At 39.7% G+C, this 26,586-nt stretch overlaps 1 non-coding gene across 1 annotated transcript; it reads right to left on the minus strand.

The window, feature by feature from the left end:
- Positions 1-1,759: 1,759 nt before the first annotated feature.
- Positions 1,760-1,900, minus strand: LOC148092448 (small nucleolar RNA SNORA42/SNORA80 family). Its single transcript, XR_015715096.1, has one exon. It is a non-coding gene; the product is annotated as a small nucleolar RNA SNORA42/SNORA80 family (small nucleolar RNA).
- Positions 1,901-26,586: the final 24,686 nt, after the last annotated feature.

Raw genomic sequence — 26,586 nt, forward strand, 5'->3', positions numbered from 1 at the left:
AGAAATTCCACTACTAGTCATTTACTCAAGAGAAAGAGAAATTTATTCAAATGCTCATAGCCACTTTATTCATAATATCAAGAAAGAAAAAAAAACCTCAAATGTATGTCAGCTGCTGGATATATAAACAAATTGTGCTGTATTCGTACTAGGAGATCCTATCCATCAATAGGAAAGAAAGAACCACTGATACACACGGTAACATGGATTCATCTTAAAAACATCACCAGGTGAAAGAAGCCATTCATGAAAATCTTCATACTGTATTGTCTCATTGATATGCAATTTTTAGAAAAGGCAAAATTATAGCAACAGAAAACAAGCCAAAGAGCAGATTGGATGGACAAGGGAATATATTTCAAAAGGGCATTAGGAAAATTTTGGGGAGATGAAAATGTTTTATATCTTGACTATGGTGATGGTTACACAGCTTTATACATTTGTCAAACTTCATTGAACTAACTACTCTTAAAATGAGTTTATTTTATCTCTCTAAGTTATACTTCAATAAAGCTGTTAAAAAAGGAATACTTATTTATCATCATAATAAAAGATACAGAAAGCTATAAATATAGAAAGCCATAAAAATGAAAAATTCATTTCTCATCATGTAATATAACTACTTTAGTATTTTTAGTAAACTTTTACTTAAAAAATTGAATACTACAGAAAATGAAAAATCATAGTTATACAACTTAACGAATTTAAGCAGTGAATACATTCGTATAATTAACTGAGCTAATGAAACAGAATGTTATTTAGCTGTCCCAAAGCATGTCTCCTGCCCCCTTCTGAGGAGTAACCCCTCTATTCAGTAATACTGGAGTTCAGTTTTGTCTGCTTTAGAAATCTATATATATATGGAATTATTTACTTTATGTTTAATTCCTTTAGCTCAAAAATACCTTTGCAAGACTCACCCATGTTGCATGTAGTTGTAGTTCATTCATTGTTACTATTTTGTAGTTTTCCACTATATGAATATGCCAGAATTTATTCATCCATTCTACTGTGTATGATTGAGTTATTTCCAGCATTGGGTTATTAAGAATAGGACGAGAAAATAAACATTCTTGTTTATGTCCTTTAATGAACAGAAAATATACCTAGTTATATACCTAGGAATGAAATTTCTGGGCTTTAGAATATGAATTATACAAATTTAGTAGATGCTTTCAAATAGTTTACCAAAGTGGCCGTATCAGTTATACTCTCACCAGCAGTGTATGAGTATTCCAACTGATAAACATATTAATGCTGTGATGTATTTTCCCCAGAATTATAGAGCACTATCTTCAAGTTTGCTTTTAAATTTTTATAACTTTTAATTAGAATCATATGGTATACAGAGATTTCTTTTTAATTAACATTTTAACATGACCATATTATTAAATATTTTCCAGAAAGATGATTGTTAATGGCTACATAATATTTTATCATAAGATTTTTACCAGCCCCTGCAGCTATTGTCTGAGCTTCAGCTTTCTTAGCTATACAGCAGTGAGAGTCATATCTATGTCATAGGGCTTTTTGTAATTGTGGAAGTAATTGCTTTACATAGTATCTGACATATGATAGATGTTCAACTAATTAATTTCTTCCCCCTTTCAGCACTGTACTTATTTTCACTGATGGAGGAGATTAACTCAAATATAGTAAGCAGACCTTCTTTATTTTTTTTTATTAGAGCTCTATAGTTTTCTGCATAAAGATCCTGTACATATTTTGTTTGATCTACAATAAAACATATTTTTTTTCCCATTGTGCAACCCGCTTCAGTGCCTGCAGCCTACAGGCAATAGCCAGGCAATGGTTCAAGGACACAGTTTGCTCTGGCGTCAGGCATTATGCACTATGAGACACCCAGGGGGAAGGGCCTGCCATAAATCCAAACGCATGCATAATAAAGTACATCATTTTCATAAATCCAAACCCATGCATAATAAAGTATATCATTTGGGAGAATGTTATTGTAAATGCATTGTGTTTTTAATTTCAAATTCCAATTGTTATTTCCTGTATGTAGGAAAGCAATTGATTTTTGTATATTAACCTTGTATCCTGCAACCTTGCTTATTAGTTTCAGAAGACTTTTTGCATTGTTGTTGATTCTTTGTCATTTTCTACATAGATAATCATATCATCTGTGAACAAAGAAAATTTTGTTTCTTCCTTTTCAATCTATACATCTTTTATTTCCTTTTCTTGTCTTATTGCACTAGCTGAGTCTTCAAGTATGATGTTGATAGGAATAGAGGGAAGGGACATAAAGTGCCTCTAAGACCCCTAGTCACCAAGAAGGCTATTCATGTATAGTGTGAAGGGGTAGTTTCATTTTGTAGATTGGTATCATCAGCTCTCTGAAGACCTTTTAATATAATGGATGTGAGAATAACTAACTTAGGGGCCTTGTCTTTGGTTTTGGATGCTGCAGGGGAGTAGAGCATGTTTGGGTAGATATAGCTCACTACTGAACAATCACAGATGGTTACATGTAATCTAGGCACAGAGGAGGTTATTTTTGGGTGAGCAGATAGTGTGGTGAACTGGATAAAAGCCACTTTAAGGTCTATTAACACTGATAAGGGGTACTGCCCAATTTCTTCTATAAATGCCAAGTGGAATGTCTCAGATAAAGTGGCTGATATGCCTCATGTGCAAGCCACATGGGGCTGGCTTTATGATAACCTAGATATTCACCCACTGAATATGCCCATTTTCTAGGTAATGGTTAATGCTGTGATTAAGGGTGGCCCTTTTGCATGGGGACCCCATATATCTTTAGTGTTGCAAAATCAGGCAGTAGTCTTGGAAGCTGCTATCTCAGCTTCTTCTTATGGGTCTTCCAGGTAGTAGAAAAACATTAGGTTAATTAATAAAAGAATGCAAGCAGGCAGAGGGGAGAGTCAAGGAACTAGAAAGATGGAAATTTTTAACCATTATTAAGAAAAGGTAAATAAAGCAAATATTGAAAGGAGTGAAACAAAGAGGAAAAGGGGGAAAACAGTCACAGGACTCATCCCAGCAGGGTGGAAATCTTTAGATGCTTATTAGGAATGGGTTGAATAAAATGGATGTTGGTGGTGCTAAAAGATGAATAGAGGCGTATTAAAATTTTTAAGAGTTTATATGAGCAAAATCCATTTGAACTGGGCAGCACCAAACCAGAAATGGTTAGTCGTATTCTACCAACAGGAGCTATGGGAAAACAGTTTTACAGAGAAGATGCAGAACTAAAGAAAAGAAATTATTTGACCGGCTATAGCTTAAGTTGTTGCCTTATTTAGGAAAGCCTTTTTAGTTGTATGTGATTGGTTGTCAGGTTTTTATTTCTTAACCTTGAGGTATTACTGGCTGAAGTTTTGGTTTACTTAGACTACTAAGGCAATATAGCCACCTCAGCCTAAATAGCTTCCTTGCTTAACTAATTTAAAAATATAGTTAAAATGAAGGTCTTCTTACCTGAGCATTTTACGATAATGGTATTACATTTGGCTGGAGAACACTTCCCCCACCTAGTATTGTAAAACCAAAATCTGTTGATGGAGTCCTAGCGGAGGCTGCAGTTAGGAATGTAATGGATGATGGAATCAAGGTAAAAGTAGGAGAATTGGTATGTTTGAACAGTCTTTATGTGACGTGGTTTCATCTATTTTACCTGATTGTATTATGGAGACAGACATTGTTTCTGACTGAGGAATGTTTCCCCTACTTAGCACTGTAAAACAGAAGGCATGTAAATCTGTCCTTCAAGCAATATCAATGGGACAAGCTAAATGGGAACCAGTAAGACTGCATGAGCCCTGGTATAGAATAAAAGTTGGAATGTCGATAGGGACAAATGCTCTGTGTGATAGCCCCATGTGCAGCATAGATGGAGGCTTATGGGAAAAGACTGCGAGTACCTTCCCACAATGACTACTGGGACTTTGGACTAGAGAATTTCTATTTGAGGAGCAATTACTAGCTTGCTATTGGACATGAATTAAAACTATCACTATGACTAAAGGACATAAAATAATCTTGAAACCTGAAATACTGAACAATGTCACAGGTGATGTTGGAGAAACTCTCAAATGTGGATTGCAGCTTCCAGAAGATTTCCATAATAAAATGGAAACAGTTTACACAAGATCATGCTACCTAAGGAGAAGGCAGTGAGCCTTTCCCCCCTAGGACTGACTCTGAAGAGCTGTCGGATTCTAGTGTCTCTTGGTCAGTGTCATAAACAGCTCTTAACTGTCCAATAAAGGGTTGCTTGGTGTGTGGATGGCAGTTCCAAGGTGAACAGAAAATATCTTGCTTAGAAGGCTGCCACTCTGATCCAAGAAGGTAAACACAGATCAGCTTGGTGGGCTGAACTGTGTACTGTTTTCCTAGCAGTGATGGAAGGATTGAGTAGTGGTAAAAGTCCCTATGTCTGGGTTTTTACTGACTCACAGGCAGTGGCCAATGGACTGGCCATGTAATTAGACAGGAGGGCAATGGAAACCTGGACTATTAAAGGGATGCCCATATGGATCATATACCTATGGATATCACTATTAGAATTTGAGGGGTGCACTGAAGTAGGACATGTTGGTGCCCATCAGAAGTCCCTTCCAGGTTCAGAAGGTGATGGGAATAACAAGCAGACATCCCCATGCATCTGCTTAAGGTACCTACCTAGGTACATGAAACGAGTGGATCTGGGGGTATTGCAACAACGTAGAGTTGGGTTGAATTTCGACATATTCCTCTTGCACTCTCTGAGCACAAAATGCCAACAAAAACTGTTCTGTCTGCCAGCAAAAGAGACAGAGACTGCAGATGGCTATGTGGAAAATTCTCTGGGGAAGGCCGTGAACATAGCTGGTAATTCAGGCTGATACAAGTAGCCCTAGGGGGCTACAAATGGGTTTTAACAGGAATAGACACTGACTCTGGACTGGGCTTTGCTTAGCAGGTGGTAGATGCAAACGCTCAGAAAGCTCTAAAAGAGCTGGAAGATAGTGCACCAATTTGGACCTCTGAGTCATAGTCCTTCAGGTCAAGGAACATACTTTACAGCTTAAAATGCCCAACAATGGGCAGAGAGACATCCTTCTCAGAGTAATAGTTTGATAGAAAATGGGAACGGGCAATTAAAACATTGGTTGTCTAAAGCAGGGGGATATATAGGCCTGAAGTGCTGGCTTACACCCTTCATGAGTGTGTGCTCACACTCGAGAGGAGTGGGGCTCAAGACATGTGCCCGCTGGATAGGCTCCTCTATTTTTCTGATGAATCTGGGGAAGAGTGAGCGGAGGAGGCTGCCTGTGCCCCTGTGGATTCTTGTTGAGCGGGGAGGACACTGGTATAGCAACTATGCTTTTTTCTTTCTCCCCCACATCATCTCAGTTTTGTTTCTCCCCTACTCAATGTAGCGGTTACAGGGCCAGGGCTGCAGTTACAAATGCTGGGAGCAGGGGTAGCTCCTAAGCAAACACTGCAACTATGCATTTGAAACTTTAGGTCAGAACTCCTCAGGGCCTGGTGGGGTGGTCGTTCCTTCACACTATCTGGCAAAACTGGTGTTAACAGTGCATGTGGCTGTATTGCCTGGTGGTAAAAATAGACCTCTAGTTGTTCACCTCTCTAACCTCACCCGTATGTTGGGAGGAGACTGAGGGGGAGGAACTCGCTCGACTAGGATTGCTGCCCGCAGTCAAACCAGCACAGTGGCCGAACCTAATGTTCCTCCCAAAGGTAGAAATGTTTGAGTAAAAATCATGAGAAGGAGGGATAGTAGCTGAGGGTAAAAAAGTGACTCAGTGGGCTATTTCACTAGGCAAATCCAATATTACATTAATGGTTTAAAAGAAGTGCAGAGAAAGAGATGGTTTTGTCTTTTAGCTCGATGATACCAGATGTCTGAAAAGGTGAAGTCATGCATTGCTGAGATTGCTCCTGCCTTTGGAACCTGACGAGACTGCATAGAAGCTTGAAAACCTGAGTGGTCTTGTCCTGGGAGACATTTTCATATAATATGATTTACTGGACTAATTATCAGTGACTGAGTGGAATTCTAGTAATGTACCATTATCTTTGGACGTTACGACCCTTTTGCCTTAGGAGGTCCAAGATCAGAGACCAGGGGGTGGACTGTGACGTAATAAGGAATCTACATTTGGTCTCTGCCCCTGTTCTTGACACAGAGCTTCTAAGACCCTTGGAATGTCTAGTGCGCTAGGAGTATCTTTTTGTATACTAATAAGATGACTGGTAGCTAGGGGCTCCGATACAGCCTCAGGAAGGGGGCTGGCTGCCAGAAAGACTAACACGTGATTAAAGGGTTGGAATTTCAACCCCACTTCCATCCTTCAGAGATGGAGGAGGGACTGGAAACTGAATTAATGACCAAATCATGCCTATGTGAGGAAGCCTCCATAAAAACCCTAACTGAAGGGGTTCAGAGAGCTCCAGGGTTGGTGAATACATCATATTCTGGGAGCATGGCACACTTAACTCAATGACAGAAGCTCCTGCATTCTGGACTCTTCCAGACCTCGTCCTATGTATCTCTTCATCTGGGTGCTTGTATCTTTTATCAATCCTTTATTATATAATAAACTGGTAAATTTAAGTGTTTTCCTGAGTTCTATGAGCAATTCTAGCAAAATATTGAGCCTGAGGAGGGGATCATGGGAGCCCTCAATTTATAAGCCAGTTGGTCAGAAGTACGGGAGGCTCAGACTTGTGACTGGCATCTGAAGTGGGGGGCGGTCTTGTAGATTTGAGCTCTTAAGAGGTCTGATGCGAACTCCCAGAACATGGTGTCAGGGTTCAATTGAATTCTAGGGTATCCAGGTGGTGGTGGAGAACTGGTTGGTGTGGGAAAAACCCACACAGCTGTGATTTCTTTTATTCTACTGTCTCTCCAGATTTCACAGTGGTGGTTTGCCCTGAGATGTCAGTTCTATGAGAAGAAAATCCAAGAAAAGTTGTTGATTTTTAATTTGTTCAGCTTTTTTTTTTTTTTTTTTGTAAAGATGGGAGTGACTTTATGTGTCAGAACTGAAACTGAAGTCCACAGATAGTAATTACATCTATTATTTCTTCTAAATTTTACACTAGAGCTTGCTTATTTAGGCTGTCCTGCGGATGACCACAGATTTGCCTGGGATCCTGGTTATATTAGTTGCAAAGAAGTTTAAGCCTGTAACTTAATTTAGCATCCCTTTTTAATCTTAAATGTTTCTCAGATTGAATATAAATCACAGAGTCACCCTTGCTATAACACCCTTGGGAATAATTAAATATAGCTGAGAAAGGCAGCTATATTTGGCTTTTGCACCCATACAGTTTGTTACTGGAAAACCACACACTACTTTTTCCTTTCTTTCTTTCCTTGGTGTCTCTCCTTTTTCAGCATTCGTGGTTATTTTTGTGGTTTTCACAGAGTCATGTTGAGGTAACTAGAGTATGTCCTACTATGACAATTAAGATCCTGTGTATACACAGAGCTTAACTATCAGGACCAAGATTTGAGAATGTCCATCTTAACACGACTGTCTTAGTCCAGTCAGGCTGCTACAACAATACCATACACTAGGTGCTTTGTAAACAATAGAAATTATTTCTCACATTTGTGGAGGCTGGAAAGTCCTACATCAAAGTGGCAGTAGATTCAGTGTCTGGTGTGGACCTGCTCCCTGGTTCTTCTCACTGTGTCCTCTTGGGGTAGAAAGGCCAAGGGAGCTCCCTGGAGTCTCTTTGATAAGGGCGCTAATCCCGTTCATGAAAGTTCTGCTCTCATGACCTAATCACTTGCCAAAGGCCACACCTCCAAATACCATCACAGTGTGGATTAGGTTTCAACATATGGATTTTGGGGGGATACATTTAGTCTATAGCATTCTGCCCTTGGCCCCCCAAATCTATGACCTTCTCACATGAAAATACATTTATTACATCCTAACAGCCAGCACAACATTAATGTCTAAAAGCCAAAGTCTCTTCTAAATATCATCTAAGTCAGCTAAGGATAGTATGATTCATCCTGAGGGTAATTCTTGTGTAGTTGTGAACCCGTGAACTCAAACAAGTGATGTGTGTCTAAATTATAATGGTGGGACAAGCATAGGGTAGACCTTTCATTCAAAAAGGGAGAAATATACAAGAAGAAAGGGGTAACAGGTCCCAAGTAGTCCGAACTATAAGGCAAACTCCACAAGATCTTAGGACTCAAGAATAATCCTTTTTGGTTTAGTGCTCTGCATCTCCAGGCAATTTGCTTGATCTATAGTTATTCTGACCATCTTGAACTCCTTGTAGTATTAGAATTTCTGAGGCAAGTACATTGATTAGACTCCACTGCAATCCTTAAAACACTGGATTCTCCTGAAGAATTAAACCAGATAGAAAAGACAGGCATTTTTTTTTCTTTGGGTTTCACTGCTTGTCTCTGTATGGCCAGGTCCTTACTGCACCAATTCCCATAATAACAAGCCATTAATTCCAACACATTTCTATGAATTAAGAATATTCTTATCTCAGCCCTACAAGTAGGGAACATGGGGCAGAGGCTAATTGACTTGCTCAAGGTGGCTATGTGAACCCATAACCTGGCTGAGATACAGCCCAAGTCTCTTGACTCTCAGGCCCTGCTCCGTGCACCAGATGTGCTCTGCCATTGTTCAGCCATCAGTCTGCTCTGCCATCAATAAGCTCCTGACCTTGTATCCTTCTTTGTTGGCTGAAGTCTACCATATGTGCTAATATTATTTCTGTAGTTTACACCTGAATTCCTTTTCTGCCTGGCTAACTTTGCAGTGTTTCAGCATTTCCGGAGTATGGCAAACATACTGTAAAATAATATAAAAAATTATATTAGAAATAGAAGTTGGAGAATACATAAAATGTACTGAGTCTTACAATATATAGCTTTATCTTAATAGAAAAAACTCAAATAGGTTTCAAAATTGAGCTTTTCTTGTAGGTGAGATCTATGTAGCCAAGCATATACTATATCCTTCAAAAGGAAAATGGGTAAACTAATGTTACTTTATAGCGCCTAAGATAGCTAACAAATCATAAGTTATACTGTAAATACAGTGCCCCTTACGAAAACTCCCTTGATTTAAGCAGGACATTTTTGAATTATAACCTTCTATCCATCTCCATCTACACAATGTGTCTTCCAAAATGTCATAAATTGAAATGGTTTGTCTTTCAATAAATTCCATTTTCTTTGTTTTATATCTCCTTTCTTCATTCATTAGAATCGTATTTACTATAAAGCTGCCTCCTTGATTTGTTTCTTTGGAGGCCAAGCCTGATCAAATAGACTATTACATTAAGGTCTACTGAGGGCTCGATCATTCCCACTAACCTCAGAAGGCATGAGGAGGTAATAAATCTCATTTTAAAGATGTTTCTGAAGCTTTTCGAGGGATGACTAGAAAGATCTTTCAGAGAGCAAGAAGTGAGTTTACTTATCTACAAAGAGGAGCTCCTAAGAGTCAGGAGTAACTGCCCCCAGCCAAAACTAGCCCATGGTGGCCCCTTTACCCAGGACTTAATTAGGACATGATCACATGACCTGTTGCAGAATTCCTGGAATTTCAGAAGCTTGACCTCTACTATTTTAAGGGGGAGGGCCAATTCTTCCTCAGTCTCTGTGCTCAGCATTGCATGGAAAACTTTGGTTTTGAAAAGTTGTCACTGCCTATTTTGAGAAGATAGATACAATTCTTTTGGACTGTATATATGTGAATCAGAGATAATCTCTGGATGAAAGGATTTGTATGGCAGCTGTAGGAATAGGGGATAGAAAAGAATTGGTCTTGAAAAGAAATCCACAGGAAAGATAGCAATATTGGGCCTCAAGTCAGAAAAAGTAAACAAAATGTTTATGTTGATCCAGGCACCTACGCGCCTTGTAGGGACATAAAGATGGTAAACAGTTCCTGCCCGATTTAGCTCAGTGGGGAATATGGTTATATAAACAGGCCACCTTAAGAACAGCTAAGTGTGCAAATAGGATTCAGCTAAGCTAAGGAAAATTTCCTAGATGATAGAATGTCTGAGAATATTTTTAACTAACTCGCCTCTGATATTTAAAATGTGTATTGTTTGCTAGGGCTGCCATAACAAAATACCACAGACTGGGTGGCATAAGCAACAGACATTAATTTTTGCAGACTTCTGGAGCCTAGAATCCAAGTTCAAGGTGCCTGGAAGGTTTGGTTTTCTTCAGAGGCCCCTTTCCTTGACTTGCAGATGGCTGCCCACTTGTGTCTTCACATGGTTTCTCTTCAGTGTGCTCCCATCCTTGGTGTCTGTGTCTAAATTTCTTCTTCTTATAAGGACACTTGTCACATTGGATTAGGGTCGACCCATATGACTTCATTTAACCTTAATTACTTCTTTAAAGGCCCTATCTCCAAATATGGTCACATTCTGAGGTACTGGGGGGTTGGGGCATCAACATGAATTTGGGGAGAACACAATTCAGTCTTTAAGAAAATGTTGCAGATCTCCAAAAGCAGCATAGGCTTTTCCTTTCTATCTTCTGTACTTGTATTGCCTCCTTCTTAATGGAGAAGCAGTGTAGCATAACAACCAGGAGTATGAGTTCTGGAGCCAGTCTACCTGAATTAGGCCTTTGCTGTGCCATTTACTAGATGAGTAACCGAAGGCAAGTTGCTCAACTTCTTTGTATATCAGCTTCCTTGCCCATGAAATGGAGGTGTTAATAACTACTTATTGGGTCACTGTGAAATTTAAATGAATGAATACATAAAACATAACTTAGTAGTGTCTGGCATATAATAAACACTGAATAAGTGTGAAGTATAAAGGATAGTAATAATTTCTGGGCATAAAATTATAAATTATACAATATGGTGCTTATACACTAGTGCTCATAAATAAAGATTTGCATCCTTTGGAGCTGTATCCCATTTCCCCCCAGATGTCATAATCAGAAAGAAAGATGTGTAAGTTTAAAGTGACTATCCCCACTACAATTTGTGTCACTTACTCTTCCTGTATTCACAGAGCATACATCTGTCTGTTCATCTGTGTTTCTAAAATAATTCCAGCGAGATTTCAGACACCTAATATTGTTAATAACAAAAGCTCCATGTGTCTTTTTCATTTGTGTGGGTGATAATTCCATACTTTGGTTTGCTGTGCTAAATTTACCTTTAATCTAGTCTTCAGTAGATTTCCGTGCATGTGTTAGCTTCTTTATTTGTTCTTTTTAAAGATGTTACCATTGTTCCTTCTTTTGTGTTCACAAACTCTAAGTAATAAGCAGGCTGGAAACATTTAAAAAAATAATTATTATGTGTTGTGTTTTCATAGATAGCACATTTCACCAATAACAATGACCTTCTAATAGTCACATCCAATTAACTGTTTTTAGGCATCACCCAACTTAATAAACGTGATGTCCCTGCAGTATTTTGTTCTTTTGTATTAACCCTCCTGTAGCATTTGCTGTCTGCCTGGCCCTGCTCTAAGCGCTTTGCAATCACTTAGTCTTCACCACAACTCTACAAAGTGGATGCTATTATCCCCATTTTACAGATGAGCAAGCTGAGGTACAAAGCACTTAAGCTGTTTGCCCTTCACACAGTGGGTAAGCAGTTGAGCCCCCAATCAGGCCTAAGTAGACAGGGTTGGATTTTCATTCTGGGTACTTTCTTCCTCTTTGGACCTAAAGCATACTTCTTATTTCCCATCTTTCTGGGCCACTCTTTTTAAACATCTTTTATTAGATCTTCCTTTGCAGATGGGATAGATCTTGACTATTGGAGTTTCCCAGGGTTCTATTCTAGTAATGCCTGTTTTCTCCCTTGAACTCTCTCGTTCATTTCTAGGGGCTCATCTGTAATCTAAATAGAAATAGATCTTACATCTGTATGTTCAGAGCCACCTTTTCCCTGAACTGGATATATATTTATAACCACCCACCAGGTACCTCCAACTTGGAGGCTGCGTATGCACAACACTGACCTCTCATTTGCCCCATGACCCCTAAACTGCTCCCTCTCCTTCAGTCCCAAATCCTAAACCTCGAGGTGGATGCCACAGTGTCCCTCATTTCAAATACACAACCTGGCACCGGCTCTCTCCTCTTGCTCCTGATGTCTAATCTCACTAACATTGTTTTCGTTTAGCATCTATAGGTGGGTGTTAATTTTCCATTGTCTCACCACCTGTTAATGATTTCCATTTGCTGAGAGCTAGTTTCAACCTTGTGCAGTGAGCTTATCCCGGCATTCTCCTCAGTTTGAGATGTTTCAATCATTTCATTAGTGCTAGTTCCCCAATATCCCTGCCCTGAGCCAGGGTTTTATTTCTTGAGCAAGATTTCTGCCTTCCATTTGCTAGGCAAGAATCCAGTTCCTATTTCACCTCAGTCATGTTCTTCTGCAGGAACATGCTTTCAGGGTCAAGCCTTTTTCAGAATTTTAAAAAAATAGATGAGTGGGTTTTTTTTTTTTCCCCCTTCCCTTAGCAGTTACCAATGCACAAAGAAAATGCAAACGGATAAAGATATTTTAAGAAAGATCTGGTATATTTTTTTTTTTCGGGCTAGTTCTCTAAGCCACAGAATCTCTTCGGAGAGAATATTGATTACATTGTACATTATCTCCTACCTGGATTTCACAGCCCTCAAACTTGTCTCTCCATCTCTCTTTTTCCTCTTGATTTACCTTCCATATAATCTTCCTGTAAATGGGGGAAAAAAGATATATTGGCCACTGGATTAAGTAAAAACTTTTCAAAACGGCTTGCGGGGACTTTGATAAATTAGGGGAAATGACCTCCACGTGACTTCACTTATACCTGGAATCTAATGGACAAAATGAACTAACCAGACAGGACAGAGTCGCGGGGAGAGAGCAGGCTGACAGCTGTTGGGGGCAGGGGAAGCTGGGGGTGAGTGTGAAGGGACTGAGCAAAAAAGGGGGAAAAATTATGGACACAGACAATATGTGGTGATTGCCAGGAGGAGGAGGGGTGGGCAGAGGTGAGGAGGGTGGAGGCAGATAAGCGGTGGTGGACGGAGACTTGACTTGGGGTGGTGAACACAGTGCAGTGTACGGATGACCTGCTGTGGAACTGAGCACCTGAAACCTGTGTAATCGTGTTAACCAGTGTCACCCCAATGAAATCAATAAAAAGAAAAGAGAAAATGACCTCCCCAGCTTCATCTCCCTCTCCTCACCATGTTCCCTAAATTCAAGTCACAGCAACTTCTGGCCTCCATGCCTTTGCACAGCTTCTCTCTTTCCCTAATGCCACGTGCCCCTGATGCACCTAGGAGCCCGTGCACTCCATCCAGACCCACCCTGGCCTCACCTGCGGACACTCCTGCCCAGTGTCACCAGGACAGCCCTACCCTGTGCACAGTTAAAGGCCAAGATTCTTGTGCCTAATTTTCACCTGGCCCCTGGCTGCTGACACTTTTATAGTTGTCTAACTCCCAACCTTTCATTTCTAAAATTGACTTAGATTCTATGGCTTGTTTCTAATTTTTAGAAAGGGATTCACTTCCGACTTTGTCCCCCAGCATGCGAGGCAGCCACCCCACAGGACGAAGCCTTGACCCCAGACTCAGTCAGCTATCAGGAAACTCCTGTAAATCCAATGGCCCCTCAAAGGAGGGATCATACGGTCTGTTAAATATATTGTCATTTTTCTCAGATGGAATTGGTCACTGCCTCCTTGGGGCTTTCGTGGTCACCCTCTATCTATTCCTTTATTATAATATTTCTGTATTGCAGTTATAGCTGCAATAATACTTCAGTCCACATTCTCATCTGTGAAAAATGTAATTTGGCATTTCTATAACTCATCTTCTATTGGTCCTTCTACTGGACACTGTCAGCATTACTCGCAGAGCCCCTTACACCCCTTTGGCTATGTCTGGGTGCCCCCAGAGCCCCTTATATCCCTTTGGCTATGTCTGGGTGCCCCCAGAGCCCCTTACATCCCTTTGGCTATGTCTGGGTGCCCCCAGAGTCCCTTATACCCTTTTGGCTATGTCTGGGTGCCCCCAGAGCCCCTTATACCCCTTTGGCTATGTCTGGGTGCCCCCAGAGCCCCTTGCACCCCTTTGGCTATGTCAGTGTCCCTTCACTTCCCCCAGCCTGCACCTGTGACTCTTCCTTGGTGGACTGTCTTCAGACTGCTGGGAATGCTTCTCCATGAAGCCCAGAGAGCTGGGGGTGCCTGGGAATCACCTTCCTCCAGAGCGGCTTAGCCAGTGACAGAATGGCGAGGGAATCCCGTCCAAGGGATAGGAACACTCCCCAGCCCGAAGCCTAGCTGAGGACATTCCTGGGGGCCTTTGCTGAACCCTTCCCTGGCTTCTGTCTCCTCCATGCCCTGCTTCCCCCTTTCCCTGCCTTGTTTCCCCCAGGAACACGTTTCCAGTAATTCACCCACATAGGACTCCTTGGCTCAGGATCTACTTCTGAGGCTCTTGCCCGAAAACACCTCCCTTTCAAGTCCATTTTGTCTGATTATAGAAAAATGTACCTAAATGAATTCTGAGTAAACTTAGTCACTTCCGATTCACTTTTAACCAATTCAGATTTTTTGCCTTCAATCTCCTCTCTCTTCTCTGCACGTTCTGGTTGAGTCGTCAAGGTGGTGTTGATGAGGTGTCATGAGGGATTGTGTCCATCCTGTCGCAGTTGTCAGAATCTGTCAGAGTGACAGATTATCTTGCTACCCAATGATCTGTTTCCATGTTTGTTCTCACTACTATGGTTAAATCAGTTAAAACAGTGCCTAGCTCCCTATCACTTTTTTATTCCTAGCACTTAGAACAGGGACACTGATGAGTGAGAAAAATCACAAACACCACCTTTGTAAGCTGGGTATTGTCATCCTAGCTTTGCAGATCATGCAAATGAGGGTCACCTATATTAGTTAGTTGAGGCAAAGTAAAAAATAGAGATAATTGATTGTAGTAGAACTAGAATGCAGGTCTTCTGACTCAATGTAAATTTTTTCACACCACTCATCCTTGCCTTCCTCCAAAGCATGCTAAAGACCTCATTACTGTGTCAACATGCCTGGTGCTCACAGGAAGGTCCTAATCATGGTTATCTAACAGGAAAACAAGTCACAAACATCTTCCTGTAGCCCTGTTAGATAAAAGAAGGATCATTTGAAAGCCGTTGTCACTACTGCAAATGAAAACCAGGATGTTCCTGGCTGGGCTTCCTCTCTGAATATGAATATTAATTAACACCTTTTTCCCCCCTCATTGGAAACACACCTGTAAGTAATAAGATCAAGCATAAGCTTTGATATGGTTTTTATCTGTTTGATAAGCCTTCTCTGGGGCGAGGGGGAGAGGCCCTGCTATGCTGGAGGGGAAATATTTGGTCTTAAGGGAAGGTGTGTGTTTTGTATCTTGAATCAGAAAGAAGACGGGGTAATAATGGAAATATCCCATGATGGCAATGGAAGAAATGCACTCTAGGAATGTTTGATGTAAGGACAACGGTCTTAAATGATTGATATTACACTGAGCAAGAAGCCTCAGGCCTGTACTCTTTTTTAATCCATCAATTCTCAAAACCTCTCAGGTTGTATCTTGTAGGATTTACAAGGCAGCTCTGGCATCTTCAGAGGAGCAGAGATGCATGACCTCTTGTTCCTGGGCACCCGGGCAGGCCCCGGACCCTCCTGTTGTAGCATCGTACCTGTGCTGAGCTGCGTGGAGCTAGGTTGCCGACATACGCTGCGTAGCAGGAGGGAGGTAGGGTGCAGTTTGAAAGACGTGATTTAGTTAATATGCCACACTCTGCCTCTCAGGCACTCGGGGGCACATCTTTTGTTATTCTGCTTATTTCTCCTGACAAGGGCATGATTTGGCAGTTTGTTAGGGAACAACATTACCATTTAGTGGAAGAGCACTTTTCGTTTTAAAACTTTTAACTTAAATTAATGTCATGTAGAGTATACTTGTTTTAACCTATTGACTCTTAGCACTTAAACACCTTAGTCAGGATCCATCTATATGTACAGGACTTGATATCATTTGCAATTTGGGAATGTGTCTCATTGTAGCAGTTTTGAATGCCATTATGAATTAAATACAGTAGTATTCATCTTATATTCCATTTTAAGATCTTGAAGTTGACATTTACTTTTTTGCAAATACATTCCAAGCAAAAATTGGCAGGGTATTCTCTCCAGCTTGCACATTTATGGTATTTTAATCTTTTCATTTAAAACCCTGAATAGTAATTTAGAGACTATTTTTTATTCCTAGAGATATATTAGGAATGAAGAGATGCCTATGCATTAAGAGGTACATTAAAAAGCTAAATAATAATTGGTACACTCAGTACTGTCTCCTAATAAAATATCCAGCTTATTGAAATTTGACCTCAGCTAAAGCTTCCTACTATGTGTCCCCTCCCTCTGATGTCCACTGTCCTCAGGATGTTTTTCCTGTGTTGCATGTTTTTTTCTTTGCCTCCAGGAGTATGAGGCTCTTCTGCACCATCGAAAGCTGTGACATCTCCTTCCTCTGAAAGGGTCGAGGACTCCTTCCTGATGGGGTCCAGCAGGGACCGAGAACAAAGACATCCCTGGGCCCTCCAGCTGTAGCTCAGCCTTCTCACTCATGAGAACTTCAGTCACGTGGATCCTCCAAAAAACATTACTGTTACTTTGACACAATGTAGTTTAAACTCATATTGAAAGAAAAAGTGTTGCCTTATTAACATGTCTCTGACCTTACCTTTTTAGAAACACTGGATATCCATGATTAGCCTTATGATCAATGAGATATTTTTTGTTTGATAACTTGATAGTAAACTCCACTTTAGTTTTTATGGGCTATTTTCTTTGTTGTTTGGGAAATGACCTTGGGAACCAGATTTGACCTCCTAGATTCAGAGACCAATTTTCATTCATTCACCTAATAAATTCAACTGAGTGCCAACTATGATAGGAATTGTTGAGAGGCATTTGGCGGTTGGGGAGAAAATGATGAACAAGGCAGACAGAGTTCAAACTCTCATGAAACATATGCTCTGATGGGGGTGGGGGGACAAACAAAAAACTTTATAAGAAAAAAATATCAGGCCAAGCGTTATGCACAGTGTTAAAGTGGAGTGGTGTGACAGAGAGGGTTGGGCACTCCTTTAAGATGATCTGGGAAGGCTTCTTGGAGGAGGTAATGTTTAGGTGCTAGCTGAACACCGAACAGCAGTGAGCAATCTGCAATTTAGAGGGACAAGGTTCTCGGCAGGGCAAAGGTCCTAAGGATAGAATGAATATGTGTTGTTAGATTAGCAGCGATTTTCAGCCCTGTTCATCTCATGCACACATAAATTAATTACTAAAATTCTGCCGCACACCAAAAAATATATTTTTGGCCAATCAGACAAAAAAAGGTATAATTTTGATTGATTTACAAAAAGAATAATAATAGTGATTACCCTTTTTGCTCCAAAGTGACTTTTCAAAAAAATCAGGTGCCTATACTTGTATATAAGGATTTCTGGTACCAAGAATTAACCAGTCAGACACAACCTTATTATGTGACGTGACCAACAGGAAGCAACTCTATTATATGACCTATATATTTATGGTTCAAGATAGGGCATTAACACCAGAGGGCTATTGCTGTGTTGGCTGTTGTTATTTTTTTTTTATTTGACAATCCAAGGGAGAAGAGGTCAGTGCCCCTGACTAAATAGTCAGGTATTGCATGTTTTAAAAATTCTTGCAGCACGCTGGTTGAAAATCGCTGGCTTACAGGACCTAAGATAGCTAGGATGGCTGAAGCGTTCCAGGCAGGAGGAAGAATGGTAGGGGATGATATGAGAGAAGTAGGCAGAGGTCACACCATTTAGGGCATATTAAGGAGTTTGGATTTTATTGTAAATCTATAGGAAGTCACTGGAGCTTTTATGCAGGGTAGTGCTATTTTAAAATGATCACACTGGTTGCTTATGGCAGGTCAAAAGACACTAAAAACTCACAAGAAGACAGAGGAAGAGAACTGGTTAATAAGCAGATTCTTTCCCTTGACGGGCTCCTTTTTTCTTTCTTCTTGAGAGTTCTTAGGGTCTTGTGACCTTTGATACCCATTTATGATTGCTGAAGCTTTACTTGGAATCTTGCTTCAAAGATATTGCTTGGTTCCCAGCATTAATACATTCAACAAATACCAAGATTTTGTATCCTTTATATCAACTAAGGGAGCCATGAAGAAAATACATTTTAAGATAGAGGGATTACTGAGCATGGCCAAGTGACTACACTTAATACAAATAAAAAATTGGAGGTGATAGATTTGTGACATTGCTTAGTTGTGGAAAAAAATCGGTAATCAGAAATTTAGCTGGAGTGACTTGGATGTCAAAGCCCTGTGTCCTAAGCAAGAAGTTCTAAATAATTCCCCCACTGACCATTTCTTTTTTAAAAAATTTATCTTTATTATTGAAAGTATTACAAATGTCCCCCCCCATTTATCCCCTCCCCTCTGTACCCCTCCCCCCTGGCCTTCACCGCACTATAGCCTGTGTCCATGGGTTATGCATATATGCATGTACATTCTTAGGTTAATCTCTCTCCACCCACCCCCTCCGCCTTCCCTCTGAAATTCATCAGACTGTTCCATGCATCCATGTCTCTGGATCTATTTTGTTCATCAGTTCATTTGGCTCATTAGATTCCTCAGATGAGTAACATCATGTGACACTTGTCTTTCTCTGACTGGCTTATTTCCCTTAGCATAATGTTCTCCAGGTCCCACCATGCTGTCTCATAGGATAAGGGATCCTTTATTTTTTACAGCTGCATAGTATTCCTTGTCCAAGAAGATGCTGGATATGATTTCAATCTTCTTGAGCTTGTAGAAACTTGTTTTATGTCCTAATATGTGTTCAGTCTTTGAGAATGTCCCGTGTGCACTTGAGGAGAATGTATGTTCTGCAGCTTTGGAGCGGAATGTTCTGTAAATGTTAATTAAATCCATCTGATCTAGTATGTCATTTAGAATCACTGTTTCCTTGTTGATTTTTTTTTGTCTGAAAGATCTATCCAGTAAAGTCCCACTGACCATTTCTGATTAAAGTTTCTCATAAAGCTGCTGATGAGGATCATTAAACTATTGTTTGTGATGTCTCAATTTCACATTTCAATTTGAACTTCTTCCTTCCTTCCTTCCTTCCTTCCTTCCTTCCTTCCTTCCTTCCTTCCTTCCTTCCTTCCTTCCTTCCTTCCTTCCTTCCTTCCCTCCTTCCTTCCCTCCTTCCTTCTCTCTTTCCTTTCCTTCTTTTTTAGTTCTTACTGTGTGTGAGCTACTGTGCTAGACTGAGATATTGCTGAGAACAAGATAGTCATGGAACTTGGAGTCGAGAAGAAATGAGAGCAATTAGGTACTTCATTGACTGTGAATATGATAAGTGCCTGTCATGCTCAACATGGGTTTTTCTACATGTTTCTCTATATTTGAAAAATCACTGATGCCTGGGCCCTGAAGCCAACTAGAATCTCTGGGTAAGGCCACAGACATAGTATTTTTAAAAACTCTCCAGATGATTCTATTGTGCATGCAGGGTTGATCATCACTGTCCTATATCAGGGTTTCTCAGTCTCAGCTCTATTGCCATTTTAAGTGGAATGATTTGTTATGGGGGGCTGTCCTGTGCATTGTAGGGATGTTTAGCAGCATTCTGGGCCTCTACCCACCATACATCAATAGCACTCCCTACAAGTTTTAATAACCAAAAATGTCTCTACACACTGCCTAATGTCTTGGGGGGTGAGGGTGGGGCCAAGCCCTCCTTCCTCCTTGTTTAGAACCACTGCTCATAGGAAGTAGTTCCCTGACTATCTCTTTGGCCTGCTCTTTGACCACTGTGTCCCTTGACGATTCTGTTCAGCAATGACAGTGCCTGAATGTTCCTCAAACCCTATGCTCCCATTCCAGGCTTTCAGTTACCTGTGGGGAGGTGGTAATGTGGAGGCAGGGGTGGTCAACACCAAAAGACATCACATTTTAGGAATGCAATTAAAATTGCTTAAAGGGTTTGCTATACACTGAATATGTCCCTTTAAAATTTATGTTAAAACTGAATCCTCAATATGATGGTATTTGAAAGTGGGGCCTTTGGGAAGCAATTAAGGTGGAGCCCTCATGAATGAAATTAGTTCACTTATAAAAGAGACCACAGAGAGCTCCTTAGCCTCTTCACCAAGTGAGGACAGAGTGAGAAGACCATCTATGAACCAGGAGGTTGTCCTTCACCAGATACAAAATCTGCTAACACTCTGTCTTGGACTTTTCAGCCTCCAGAAATGTGAGAAATAAACTTTTGTTGTTTATAAATCACCTAGTCTGTGTATTCTGTTATAGCAGCCCAAATGCACTAAGAGTTGAGGAGAAGACATGATTGGAAGAAGTATTTTCCCACTTCTATGTCATAAAATTCTAAATAGCAAATTTAACAATTGGAAAATTAACTATCATTCACAGTGTCCTCAATACTCTAGATAAGACCTGCATTTAGGATGACCATCAATGAAACACAACAATGACCTTTGAAACTGTCATTGGAAACCAATATTCATGGATGACACAATGAATAATTACATTATTATGTAAATAATGATGTAACCAGTATTAAATATATGGCATTAGGGCACTACAGAGGCAAGAAGATCTATCATGTTTCAATACAAAAAGTTTTAAAGAGCCATGGCATTGTGAGTATAATAGCATTGCTACATTGGTCTCTTAGCGAGATATATGAAATTAGCCAGGAATAGAGCATTTGGCAATAAAGAACACAAAGAGATAGTTATTGTACCTGAACAGAAAGAGATAGTAGCTGGACACTATAGAGAATCTGCACTTGCACTGATCGGACAATAAATATATAAGTATTTCTTCTCTACTCACTATTCTAAATCTTTATTTAGACAACCCACTACACCCAACGTTAGCTTATAAATTCTTAAATACATTTTAAGCTCAGATTGTTTATAGTGTATATAAAAAATATTTTCCCAGAGTCCTGCATAACCTAGAGGTTCCGTGGTGTTGACAGAGGAAACAAAAGGCATCACAGGATGTCTCCATTGAAAGAACCTGAATGTGTCCTTCAAGTTATGAAGCAAATCCTTTCAGAGAAAATCAATGTGTACCTAAATGGCAGGCTGAAGAAGCAGTCTTGAAAAGGGGAAACTCCCCAAAACATTCATCAGGGAAAAATGCATAGACTACTTTTTGTGCCAATAAGAAAAATGTAGCATCAACATGAGCATTACATATCTCCAAGTGCTAGGCTTTAATCACAAGGAAGGACAGTGCGATAAGAGGCCCAGCTCTTGATTACTTTTCCTAATGAGAGTGAAGCACAGTATAGAAAAGTGACAACTTGAGATAATTCAAAATGTCACATTAGCTTTGTGTATCAATCTCTTCTATAACCAGTCTTCATAAAAACTGTTAATGAGTAGTAAATTGGACTGATTTGAGTCTTACTTCAATTTGCTTCTTGTGCTAGTCTTTAGAGGAAGGGCGTAAGGCAGTGGGATGTCATGGATAACACATCAGAGCAGAAGTCAAGCGAGCTGGGTTAGAGTCTGTGTTGTGCAATTAACAATCTGTATGGCCCTGGGCAAGGAAGGGGGAGGAATTAGCTGTTCATCAACATCTGTCAGGTGCCATGTGCTGGGCTAGGTCCAGAGGAGACAGATGAACAGGGCTGAGGCCTTGTCCTGGAGCATCTCACAGTCTAGTGGTGGAAACTGACATGAGAAAGATAATTGGACTCTCTTATTACAAGTCTCTTATAGAGTTGTGAGCAATGGACTGTGGGAGCCCAGGATAGAGTGTGATTAACAAACAATGGGAAAATCAATAGGGATACATGCTAGTCAGTACTGCCCAATAGTAAATAATGCAAGTAATAATTGAAATGCTTAATTTTATTATTTCTGGGAAGTACATTGAAAAGAGTAGAAACACATGAAATTAATAATATATTTTACTTAATCCAAATATCCAAAATATTATTTCAACACAACAATAGATATAAAGTTATTAATGAGATAGTTTATGTTCCGGTTTTAACTAAGTCTTTAAAATCCTGTGTTGCCCCCAAGTGATAGACATGTTCTGACCATGACAATGAAGAGCAAATGAGAAAAGGCCAACAGCCATGAATGGGGCCTCTTCTTTCTCCTTTGGCTTATCCATGGAAGAGGATTTCATAGGAATGTGAGCTCCTGCCTTCTCTACCTAATGCCATTCACTTGTATGGCCTTCACTTGCAGGTCAGCCCCACTGAATTCCAACCCCATTCTGACTGGAAAGTAAAATATTAACCACCTTAGTCTTACCGAGAGGTAGGATCTAGTTAATCACTATCTTGGTCCATTTGAGTAGGAATAGGTGATTGAACTCCAGCGTCTCTCACAACTCAAATTAGTATATTGGGAAAGAAAAGCCTCAATATGGGTGTGGCCAATTTAAGCTCTTGACAAAGAAGGAATCTTATTAAAGGATCTCTTTCCTACAGAATTATGAGATTCATTCCTGAGCCATTTCTGAATAGGAAATGTGAGCTCTTGCCTTCTCTACCTAACGCAAGCTGGGTGGGGCTTTCAAAAAATGAAGTCTTAATTTTACCTCCTGTTTAAGTTACACCATTCTTTCCAGGACCGTGTAGACAAAAGTTTCATTTAATGTCTAAAATCAAAACATCTCAATCTCTTGGGAGAGAAAAGGTTTTCCTCAGGTAATGGGTATATCATTTGAAAACATTTCCCTACGTATTCTTTGTCCTTGCTTGGTACAATGGCTTCTTTGATTACAGTTTTAAGTACCTTTGGGAAGGGAATAGAAAGGGACATTATGAGGTAGAGGAAGTGTCTGCCAGACAGAAGTGGGAAGAAAAAATAAAGGACTTTCAGTTGTTAAAGGAGGACAGGGGTAGATGGGAGATGAGAGGGAAAAGATCAGATGCTAATCATTTTTATCCATGTGCCCCACCTGCCCTGCCCACGTCATCCTTGAAAGTTGGAAACAGAGTGTATGAACATAAAACGTGGAATTTGTGGAGGAAGTTGAAATAAGAAGAGCTAGTGCTCCACTTGTTTGGGTTTCTGGGAAGATGCTACCTAATGGAATCACCCACATTAGCATTGTTTGGGTGCTGCAGGATGATGGTGTGATAAACAGAGGGAAGTATGGATACCAGTTATCTCCCTTGGCTCCTGTGTGGTATAAAAAGGGTAGAGTGTCCTTGTATAATCAGAAGAGATGATAGCTAAAAGCAGAGAGCCAGAAGGCCTGCTTTGAGCAGGGGCCATATGGAGAATGTAGCTGACATTCTAAATAATCTGTAATATGAGTGGAAGCCAGGATGGGCCAAGTCTTCAGAGTGGGCATCGAGATCACCAATCATGTTAAGAAAATACCCAAGTTTCACCAGCCATGAATTTTAGTAGTATATACCAGAGGGATATAAAGAATTGGAAGGGTCAAGGAACATTTTTAAGGAGGTCAACGAGGGAAGAACAAGAAACACCACTCTGATTTAGGGATCCGTCTTCCCTGTACATTAGAACAATTAATATATTATTGATATCCAGAGTCTGCATTGGCTTGGAGAAGGGGAGATGACAGAAACTTTGAAAGAGTCTCTAAGTATGTCAAGAGATTATGTTAATATGATCATTTATAGTAAACACAACTGAGTTACTTGACTTGGTAAGCTTAAATTTTCTCACTGCCCAGTAAAACGGGGGGCTTGAGAGCAAGATAAGAACAGTCATAGAAAATACAGAGCACATATTTTTCATGCAACTGAGTTTGTAATGTGTTAAATTATTAGCCCCTACAATGCAATTAAACAGAAAGAATGTAATACATGACCTGTGACAGGGTGCCTCTCCTAGAAGATTCTTCCTCCACTGAATTCTACATAGTACCTCTGAGTTGTGATATATGCTTGGAGTATCTGATCTGGGGAAATATCCCCAATTTTGTAGTTCAGCTTTATTTGTAAGGGTCAGTTTTATAAGAAAATTTACAAATTTTTTTGGCTAGAATATTTATCAGGGCTCAAATGGGAGGCAGTCTGTGATTAGTGGCAGGGACAACCTTGAACAGGAACCCATGCAGGACAAAGATCATATACTGTAAATGTGCTTTGGGAACTACAGAGCAATTCTGTATCTGGGTGAGTTTCTCTGCTCCAGAACAGTAGAATCTTTCCCTGCACCAACCCTCCTGCCATGAAATTGCCTAGGCTAATGACACATCAGAATACCATGAGTTCAAGGCCACCACTCCTATGCTGTGATAAAGACAGTGTGTTATTATGACATTGACTGACAACGGCCCTCCTCTTCCTCCATTTATTACTGTTCCTTGTTTGTGATATTTTTAACCAAGAGGATAGCCATATGTTTCAGCACTGTGCAATCTCTATAGAATGTAAGGTGAATTCCTGATAAGGCCCATTTCGGAAAGAGAGCTCAGATTAGCAAACATCTACTGAACACTTACTTGTGTCTGGTACTCTATTAAGTGCAAGGGATACAAACATAAGTAAGCCATGACCCCTGCCTTTGAACACCTCACAGAGCAGTAGAATTTGAGTTGGGGGTACTTTATAGATTTAGCTGAAGATAATGATGGTGATGATGATAACAATAACTGCTATTTAATTAGCACCTATGTTTTAGACAATGCTGTGTGCTTTGCATATATTGCTATACATTCTTTTGATAACAGCACAATAAAATGCAAGTTATTTGTATTTTAATTAAATAATTTCCTTACTTCACTCAGATAGATAGATAAAAGGCTGAGCTAGAAATTGAAGCCAAGACTGTCTGACTTTCCATTGTAACAACTTATCTAGCAATTAAATATACCTTGGCAAAAGCAAGATATAATTCATAAAAGGCTCATAGAAGCCAAGGAAAATTCTGCCAAAGAAACCATGTTGGTGTGAAAAAGAACAGAGCAGGACTCACACGATTTCTCAAGACCAAAGGAGGGCGGAGTTGGAGCTACGCTTTCTATTCATGCACAGAGAAAGTGTCATCACTGGAGCTCGGGTTAGTGGCTGAAGGACACTAGCAGTAACCAAAATGCATTATTTCGGAGTTCATCTCCTTTCAAAATATTGTAATTCCTTGGTCTCTGAGTCCAATTGTGTCAAACCTCCCAACATTATCCCTTTTGAAATATAGTGATATTCTTTGTTTAGATATGAATAAAAACTTATAGAGAACCAGTAGATATGTTTATTATGTAAAACAAAGTAAGTTTTACTTTATGTTTCTTACATCTTTATAAAGTAGGCTATGGGGATTCTTTTGATAGTCAAATGCAGCCATTTGTGCATCCAGTAGATGTCAGCATTGGGCTATTTCTGACCATTTAATGGTTCCATATTAATTTGAAAGAACCATAAATATTCAGTATGAAATATACTGAGATGTAAAATAGCAGGTGCAGCAAATCTGTGGCGAGGATACATTTAATGGGTGAAAGATTCAATATTTCATCTACTGAGCAAACAACTGTACATAAAAACCCCATCTGTAGCTTTTTTATCCATGTCCATTTTAAAAATCAATTTATTTCAAAATACCAGCATACTATTTTGTAGAAGATAGCTTTATACAATTAAGTGACAAAATGAATTAGAGTCATTGACATAAATGTAAATATTTGAGTAATTTTAGGTTGCATCTGCTTAAAATCAGAAAGGGACACTGAAGGGTTTTTAAAAAATCTCATTAGGACATAATTTCAACCATAAGTTTTTGGCAAAGAGGTATTTGAGTCAGTCTCTTTTCTCCTCAATATTAAGATTTCAGCTCCTTTGGAGCATATTAAAACTCCTTCTGGCAATCTGCACCCCCATGAAGCCAAATGGATGGTTGATCAACATTAAATGGATGGTATGTATAATTCATGCCTCCACTAGATTCTAAAGTTGACATGAATATTTTAGATTTTCGGTGTATAGAACACAAGTGTCCTAGGAAATTCCTCAGTTCCATGGCTGAACTAAGTAGATCAGAAATTGATTAAGAAGTCAAGACATCTTTGTTTCCTGGAGAGCAGAGTCTTACTCATTAGGTCTTTGCCAATCTATTATATGTAAATGTACAGAAGCAGAAAGATGAAAGATAGAAAAAACAACAACAGAGAAAACATTTAGCACAGCATCTTCATGAGGAAATCAAAGACTAAGAGATCTTGCTTGAGATATAAGAGCTAGTGTGTGAGCATGAATCTTTTTTCAGCATTCTAGTTTATTTTACAACTATATATATATTGAGAACACATGCAAAATTCTATAGTAGGCACCAAGAGGAATTTAAAATTGTTCTTACTCTCAAGAACTTTGGAAGATAAGATCATTGATAAGGAATCAGACACATCAATAGAACATCAAAATACATTTTAGCAACTTTAAAAATGGGGTGCTGATAAGGGCGACTTAGCTTAGTCAGGGAGGGTCTTCATGATTTTTAGACAATGAGCTATTTCTTGCTTGAAAGCTCTTTCAGGAGTTATGTGACCAGGCTAAGAAC

Source organism: Miniopterus natalensis, chromosome 9 (genome assembly GCF_054644295.1).
Source record: "Miniopterus natalensis isolate mMinNat1 chromosome 9, mMinNat1.hap1, whole genome shotgun sequence".
Classification (NCBI taxonomy): domain Eukaryota; kingdom Metazoa; phylum Chordata; class Mammalia; order Chiroptera; family Miniopteridae; genus Miniopterus; species Miniopterus natalensis.